The sequence below is a fragment of the Drosophila persimilis genome, unplaced genomic scaffold (assembly GCF_003286085.1).
Source record: "Drosophila persimilis strain 14011-0111.01,24,50 unplaced genomic scaffold, DperRS2 tig00000000-arrow-pilon, whole genome shotgun sequence".
Classification (NCBI taxonomy): Eukaryota; Metazoa; Arthropoda; class Insecta; order Diptera; family Drosophilidae; genus Drosophila; species Drosophila persimilis.
The window spans coordinates 11,732,896-11,740,291 of record NW_020825288.1 but is presented as its reverse complement, the minus strand read 5'-3'; the positions used below and the strand labels follow the sequence as shown (position 1 = coordinate 11,740,291).

The 7,396-nt window shown below is 42.3% G+C and overlaps 1 pseudogene; it reads left to right on the top strand.

The window, feature by feature from the left end:
* The first annotated feature begins 1,241 nt into the window (after positions 1–1,241).
* On the top strand, positions 1,242–1,753 carry LOC6587959 (annotated as a pseudogene).
* The last annotated feature ends 5,643 nt before the right edge of the window (positions 1,754–7,396 follow it).

Genomic DNA, 7,396 nt, shown 5'->3' with positions numbered 1-7,396 from the left:
GACATCATTCATATCAGTTTGAACATAGAACGGAACTATCATTAAACTTTTCATCTATTTCAATTTCTATTTTCATTTCTATTTCAATCTGTAGGCCTCTGTGTCCCGTTCCGTCCAGAGACAGCGGAATTGAGTGACTGGCTCATCATATATCATGGCCTTTGTCATCCATTGTCTTCCATTTCCGACATACATCTCTTGAATATTGCGTTATTTTTCCGTTTCTTGCCACTGCGTTACACGTTGTTTTTTTTGTTTTCTGATTTGCTGTGGCAACCAACATTTATATTCCTTTATAAGTATTCGAATATATATTTATATATAGTAGGTCTGTATGTCTGTGTTGTGTGGCCGTTGTGCGGCCTTTTAACGATTCATTTTTTATAAGAGAGAGCCCGCGCCGGCGAAGACTTACTATAAGCTCAGTTTCCATTCAGGACTGGCTCGGATTCCCGTGCTGCCTTCGCCTCAATCGCCCTGTATTTTTATTATTTATTATCCGTTTTAAATCCCAGCTAAAGATCATTATACACATCAGTGCGTCCGATTGTGAGAATCGCAGCTACTTCTGATTTTCTGATTTCTTGTTTTCGACGTTTTCCCCCAGTCTCCAGCTCCAGCACAAGCTGGAGTCCCCCAGCATTTGGTCTCCCCTCTGTCCCCCAAACAGCTCTCAAGTCCTTTGCAGAATCCCTGTGCTGGGGGAAGGACGCACAAGCGCCAAACGAAGGCAAGGAAAACGATTTAACTGAAAATTGAGGTTGAACTTAATCATAAATCAATGCTAATGATGCTAAAATGCTAGAAAATTTCTTACACAGCCCAGCCCGGGACGCGCCATTTCGAGTGGATATCACTTCCACGAAGGATGGAAATCTGTGGGAAGGAAATCCAGATTCAGGCAAGGATTTGCAGAGCTGGCATTTGCCAAGGCAGCATTCACAACCCACACCCCCAATGCCCACGCCAGCGCCCACGCCCATCTCCAAGCCCACGCCCACGTCCTTGCCCATTTGGCAGATGTCTGACTGTCATTTATTACAATTGCTTTGACTTTTGTTAGTTTGTTGTCGCTGGCATTTTGTATTATGCATATCATTGTGGATATCCCTGAACTCAGTTGGCCCTGAGATTTATAATCTGTTTTTCCGATATTGTCACTTTCGCAATAGGCATTGTAGAAACAGTTTCATTACAAGCAAAATAGTTTTCGGAGCGCACGGAAAGGATTTTTATTTTAAAAGATTTTTAGTAAAATTTCTCAACATTTTTCGTACGTTTTTTGGGAATATTTTCAACATTTTTGAAACGATTTCTGAACGCTTTCTTTGAACGGTTTTTTGCAGATTGCTGAACTTTCGTGGAACGCCGCTACGAAGATGAGCTCGACTAATTTGGATTACGAGAATATATCTCAGCGTCGCGAGAAGCTGCCACAGGACGTGTGCCGTCTGATTATGCAGGGACGCCAGGCCAAGGGGCTAAGCCAGAAGGATCTTGCCAGCAAGATTTGCGAGAAGCCGCAAGTCATTGGTGACTACGAGGCCGGACGCGGAATACCCAAGGATCAAGTTCTTGCCAAGATCGAGCGCATCATCGGCATCAAGCTGCGCGGCAAGAACCGCGGTATGCCACTTGAGACCATGGGGAAAAAGAAGTAAAAAACCACCAGAATACCACCAACAGTATCTGTTTGACCTCGTTATTGATTAAAGGCTTGCTTGGATTACCTGAAATGCTCTGCTTTTCCCTTCTTCCCTGATCATTGTCTAGGCAATTTCCTCCGGCCAATAGCCTGTTTCAAAAGCCTTTTCTGCCAAAAACTGCTCGGGAGTGATAGCTCGTTAAAGTGACGCCATAAAAGTGGAGCATAATGTGACGCCCGAGAATTGCAAAATTCATGAAGGCAATGCAAGGGAAATTTAGGTGCGATATATACTTTCCCTGTTACCTCAAAGTTTGTATACTCTTTCAGGGAAATTGTTAATTTTTTATATTAGACATTTGGAAGAATTTATTTGACATTTGTATCTGAAATTTTTTGAAGGGAATTGCTTTGTTTTCTTAGTTCTTGTTTTCATAATTTTCAATTAGATATCATTAAAGCTCATTTAATGGTAAATAAGGTATCTAAGGACTTTGATATAATAACTTGCTATTGAGAATTATTATAATACCAGGGTGCAAGCCCCCGGCTCAGCTCGCAGACGCAGATATGAGTAAAATATCGGGCCACCTGCCAAAAGCGCTAAAGCTAACCAATCTTGTCATTTCAATTAACATTTTATTTAGAAATATAGAAAAAAATCGAATTTCTTCATCTGTTTCAATAAATAGTCAAACTATCCCCAGTACAGGGCATAACATACACATTATATATTCAAAGCACTTTAAGTCATTTATATTTCGATAAAAGTGTTTATGCAAATCTTGTAAAACGTAATCGTAAAGCGGACGAAGAACCGCCAACGATACCGAAGCCAATGTCGATGGCTGAAAGCGCATTACCAGAGCTGAAGGCAGTTCCTGGGGAAGGAGACAGAGCGAGCGAGCGAGAGAGAGAGAGAGAGAGAGAGAGAGATGGCATCCGAGTTGTAAAAATTGAAATAAATGTATGCTGGGACACGGAGACCTCCACACACAGACATATTGTATGCAAAACATGTGTGTGAGAGCGAATATACGGGTGTGCGTGAGTGTCTGTGGCATAAGTTATGCCTCGCTGGTGCCCAAATGGACAGAGGGTGGCACCTGACTGCTGCTCAACATACACACCCTCATGCACCCACCCAGCACCAGCACCAGCACCAGGCCCAAGCCACCTCCAGTTATTCTGACCTCAGACACAGACCCAACCACAATGGAACAAACATTTTTGCAAATAGAAAATTGAGTTAGCGTCTCCCGCTCCCTGAAATCATGTGAAAGTCGTATAGTTGAGTCGAATTTATGTGACCCTATATACGAATCAGTGTTGGCAAGGAAAGAAGTATTGCAATGTCAGAAAGGTGCATGGCTATTGACACTTGTAGATTAGATTTGGTTAGCCAAATGAGCTTAGTATAGAGTCTGGAAGTGTGGAAGTGTTTGGAAGTTTGTTGTTAATTTAGTCTGAAAATATAATTATATTTGCATGTCCTCCAAGAACATGGTACACCCCTGAGATTCCACAATTACAGGGTACCCAAAAAAAAAAAAAAACAAATGCGTGAGAGCTGGGCCAGAGGTGGCTGAGGTGCGTTGAATTTGTGGAAATTGCCTTTTTACGAGCGTATTAGCATGCGTGTGTGGGTATTTGCATTCGAGCTGAGCCGCGTGTGTGGGGCCCGCGCCTAATGTGTCCCCAGTGAATGAGTGCGGACCCTCTCCCTCCAGCTCCAGGCCACCGACTTGCCTCCCCTTCTTGGGCCGCAGATAAATCAATTTACTCTCATTTTATTTGTATGCATAAATTTGTGCGTAATAAACAGTGCGTTGCGTCGGAGTAACCAGCGTTTTTTGAAATGATTTTCTAAAGCAGCTTCTCCCCTCCATATTCAATTTACGCACGCCTGCAGTCAGGCGCCGCTTCTTAGTTTTTTGTGAATCTTTTTGATTATTATCGTTCTTAGAACTCAAAAGAGAAACCATTCCTTTTGTTTAGTTTAACTTTTTAGCTGATTTGGATTTGACCAGCTTACGAATTCTTTTCTGACTACTTACGAATTTTTTTCTTAATATATCGTATATTCAGTCGCAAACTCCATCGGCCACCTAAGGAATGTTATCCTGTGCAAAAATAGTGTCACAGATAGAAATTGACTCTGCTGATGATCTTTTTAAACACCAATTTTTTAAACACTCGTATGTGAATATAATTATTTAATTTGAAATTTGTGCTCGTAAGAAGGTATCGCTTTTGGATAGGCGATGATGTCCTTGTAAAGCCACCTGCTGCCGTGTGTATGTGTGAGTAATGGGGGCAGCTAACATAACATTTTCCAATTCATTGAGTTTTACAGATGCCATCCATTGGCGTCATCAGTGATTTAGAATTGTTGTATTGTAACCTCCCCAAACGGAGAGGGATATCGATGGGGATAAGGACGAGTTGCTATCCCCTTTGTCACGTTCCCGAGCGTGTATTTGTGTGTTTGTGTGTGACGTCAACAAATGTCAACATCCGATTTGTCAAATTGTTGAAAAATCTATATACATATGTATAAGTATTGCAAACACACTGTGAGTCAGAGCCTAAACTCTGGCGGCTTTCTATGGATGGATCTGGTCGAGCGTTAAAATGAAATTAGATTGACGTTTGACACATTTCCTTTTTTTGGCTATGCCTAGAAGATGATTTTGCTTACAGCCTCCAGCCTACAGACTACAGCCCCTTGGCATTTGCTTTTCCGAAGCCCCACCTGCCAGACAGCAAGCCACCGCCATCCAGCCGGGCTGTCACTTTAAATCCGTGGTAGTCTGTCAGCAGAGAGAGCCCCACCTGGGGGAATTCTCGTGGCACACTTGCAGGCGTATCAATATTCGGGAATTCGGGAAGTGCTCGACATGTTTTCGATTTCTGGGATAAACAAAGAGCACAACAAATCACTAAAGTGAAAAGTGTTCAACGAGAGGAAAAAAGAAAAGCGGGAAAAAAACATGAAAAACAATTTACAATTGACATGTAAATAAGCGTTGAAAGAGAGGAGCCTTGGATGGGCTCTAGAAAGACCTGCGAATCATCGGGTGGGGTGTTTGCCTGGCAACACAGCTGCCAACAGAGTTTAGGTCTTTAGTTTTTCCTAGTACTTCGCCCACTGCAGTGGGCTAATTGAACGCTAAAAGCTGTCCCCCAGCAGCAGAGCCTAATGAGCCTATCCTGGAGACTGCAACACGTTTTGCCACTCACATGCATATTTATGCCCGTCTTTGAAGGCAGGATCGTAAAATATTTAAACACATCATCGTCCTGAACTTTGTGAACACTTTCACCGCGCATAAATTTGACCTTTACACCAGTTTTTGGGCTGGCTTCTCGCTTTGACGCCATCAATCTGAGTCTGGAGGCAATCTCCCCTGGAAATCCATCAGCAAAGTGCACACAGCCACACCACATTGGCAGCCTCCGGCCCCGGCCTGGCAGTTTGACAGTTTCTTGCCTGGAGCCTGTGCGGCAACACTGCGCGCTTCATTTTTCTTCATTTAGCTGCAAAACAGCTTGAGGGCAGGCGCCTCTGATTTATCTGCCAGCTAGCTTATAAATATTTCAAGTTCTTGCATTTTAGTGCACGTGTGCTGCATTATCATCAGTGGGCAGAGGCTCTTTCCGGGAGCGCATTTAATATGCAACGAAATTTCACGGAGCTTGTTGAGATTTGACGCCATCTCCGAAGCTAAAATACTTGCCAGCCATTAAAGAACGTGATTCCTAAAGACACGGCAGCCAAATGCTGCACTTTATGGACCAGGGAGTAGTTTTGGTCAGAGTCAAACTGATGGAAAGATTGATGGTTTTGTGATTGGTTAATTATTTACAATTATACACAAACTCAGATAAAGATAAATACCGAATAAGAAATGAAACTATATATAATTAATTACATAGAAACTAATAGGCAACACAAAGATTGATGTATGAAAGGAGGTGTTTGTGGTATGCGAATTATAAAAATATTTTATGGCCAAAAATGTGAGTGTGAATACAATTTCTAAGCCTTACTATTTTACGGCCTGTGGTATTTTGATAGTTTTCTGATTGACCTTTTATTTGCCTCTATCGCTTTCATTTTAAAGGTGATTTAAGCTAATTACAATATTTTACAAAACCGAAAGACAACATCTTTAAAATGCCATCAACAACATATTGCTGGGGCTAAACGTGCTTCCATCTCCATATGTGTGCGTATGGGTTTGCAAGTTTACTTTATGGTTGAGGTAATTTAAAGCCACATATAGACACAGACACTGACACACCATCGTGTGTAATATTAACTAACGCACACACGTACAAACTAAATGAAATTCATGGCATATGTGCGTGCGTTCCATGCGTGTGTCCGTGTTTCTGTGTATCTGTGTGTGGTGCTTTCCCTGCTGGTGTATGCGTGCATCTCTGCTGGTGTGAAGCGACATGCATGGCATGGCGATAGTATCTGGCTAGCTGGCGCTGCCTCTAACAGCCACACTTGTGTCTTACAGTAACCGAGCCAGCGTCCCAGAAAGTGTTCTTCTTTTAGTACCCTTGGAGAGGGTATTACAACTTTGACCAGAATTCTGAAACGGAATAATTGGAGCAGTTCGCGATAGATAGATTACGTGTAAAGAACCATATAGAGTTATTAGTTGAGTCAATGTACAATAGTTATGTATATGATACTAAATATAATTTACGAAACAGTTGGCTGTCTCCAGCATATATGTAAGTATCAGCTTGGAAGTGTGTCTACGCCTCGGTCTTCGTTTTGCATTTCGATATTTTTTGGTTCTTACTTTTAAGAAATTCCTCTGCCGCTGCAGGCCAAATGAGATTTAAAGGGGGGATATGGTGGCAAGGGAGCGAGAGAGAGAGAGAGAGAGAGAGAGAGAGAGAGAGACACACAATTATGGCACTTTCTGCAGTAAGTTCTGGCCACACACTTGCCCCTGTTTCATCTTTTTCTGTGTTTTTTTTTTTTTTCGTGGCTGGTCTGACTTTTTAGCATATTTTCCCTTAGCATATTTTTATTTGTAGCATTTATAAGTGAATAAATGCGCGCATTTAAATGCCACTTCCTGGTCGCCCCATCTCCCGCGTCCGTTCGGTTTGGGGCCTGGCCTGGTCTGGTCTGGGACGGTCCTGGACTGGTCTGGTCTGGTCTGGGAATCGTATTCGCTCTGAGGCTCATTATGTATGCAGTGGAACAGTTTTTTCTGCTGCTGCTCAGCATTTTATGCACGTCTTGCCAATTTATAAATCATTTTTGTTTGTCTGTTTGCATTTAGCTTGTTTGCTGCCGGATCTCAGGCTGTAACTGGGAGAGAGGAGAGTGTGTGTTTGAGCCTGGACGTGGCCGGCTACGTGGCGTATACGTAATGTCTGCACTTGCATATGTTCGCTTAGCTTCTCTTCTTTATCCCTCTCCTCCTTAGGATCTCTCTCTTTCTATACATTATGATTTATTTTAATCATTATGCTAAATGATTTTTTCGGAGCCTCATCTTTCACTTTTACGACCTCGACTTCAAGCTCTGACAAAATTATTTTCTTGTAACTGTCCGGGTTTGTAATATCAATAAAACTGAGGCGCTGATAAATCATAATTCTTACCTATATGGCAGAAAGTTCCCAACTTCATTAGAAACACAGAAACTTGAAGACACTCACATTCGTAGATACACTGCTTGTGGAAGGAAGCAGGAGCTTGGAGGATTTTTCATC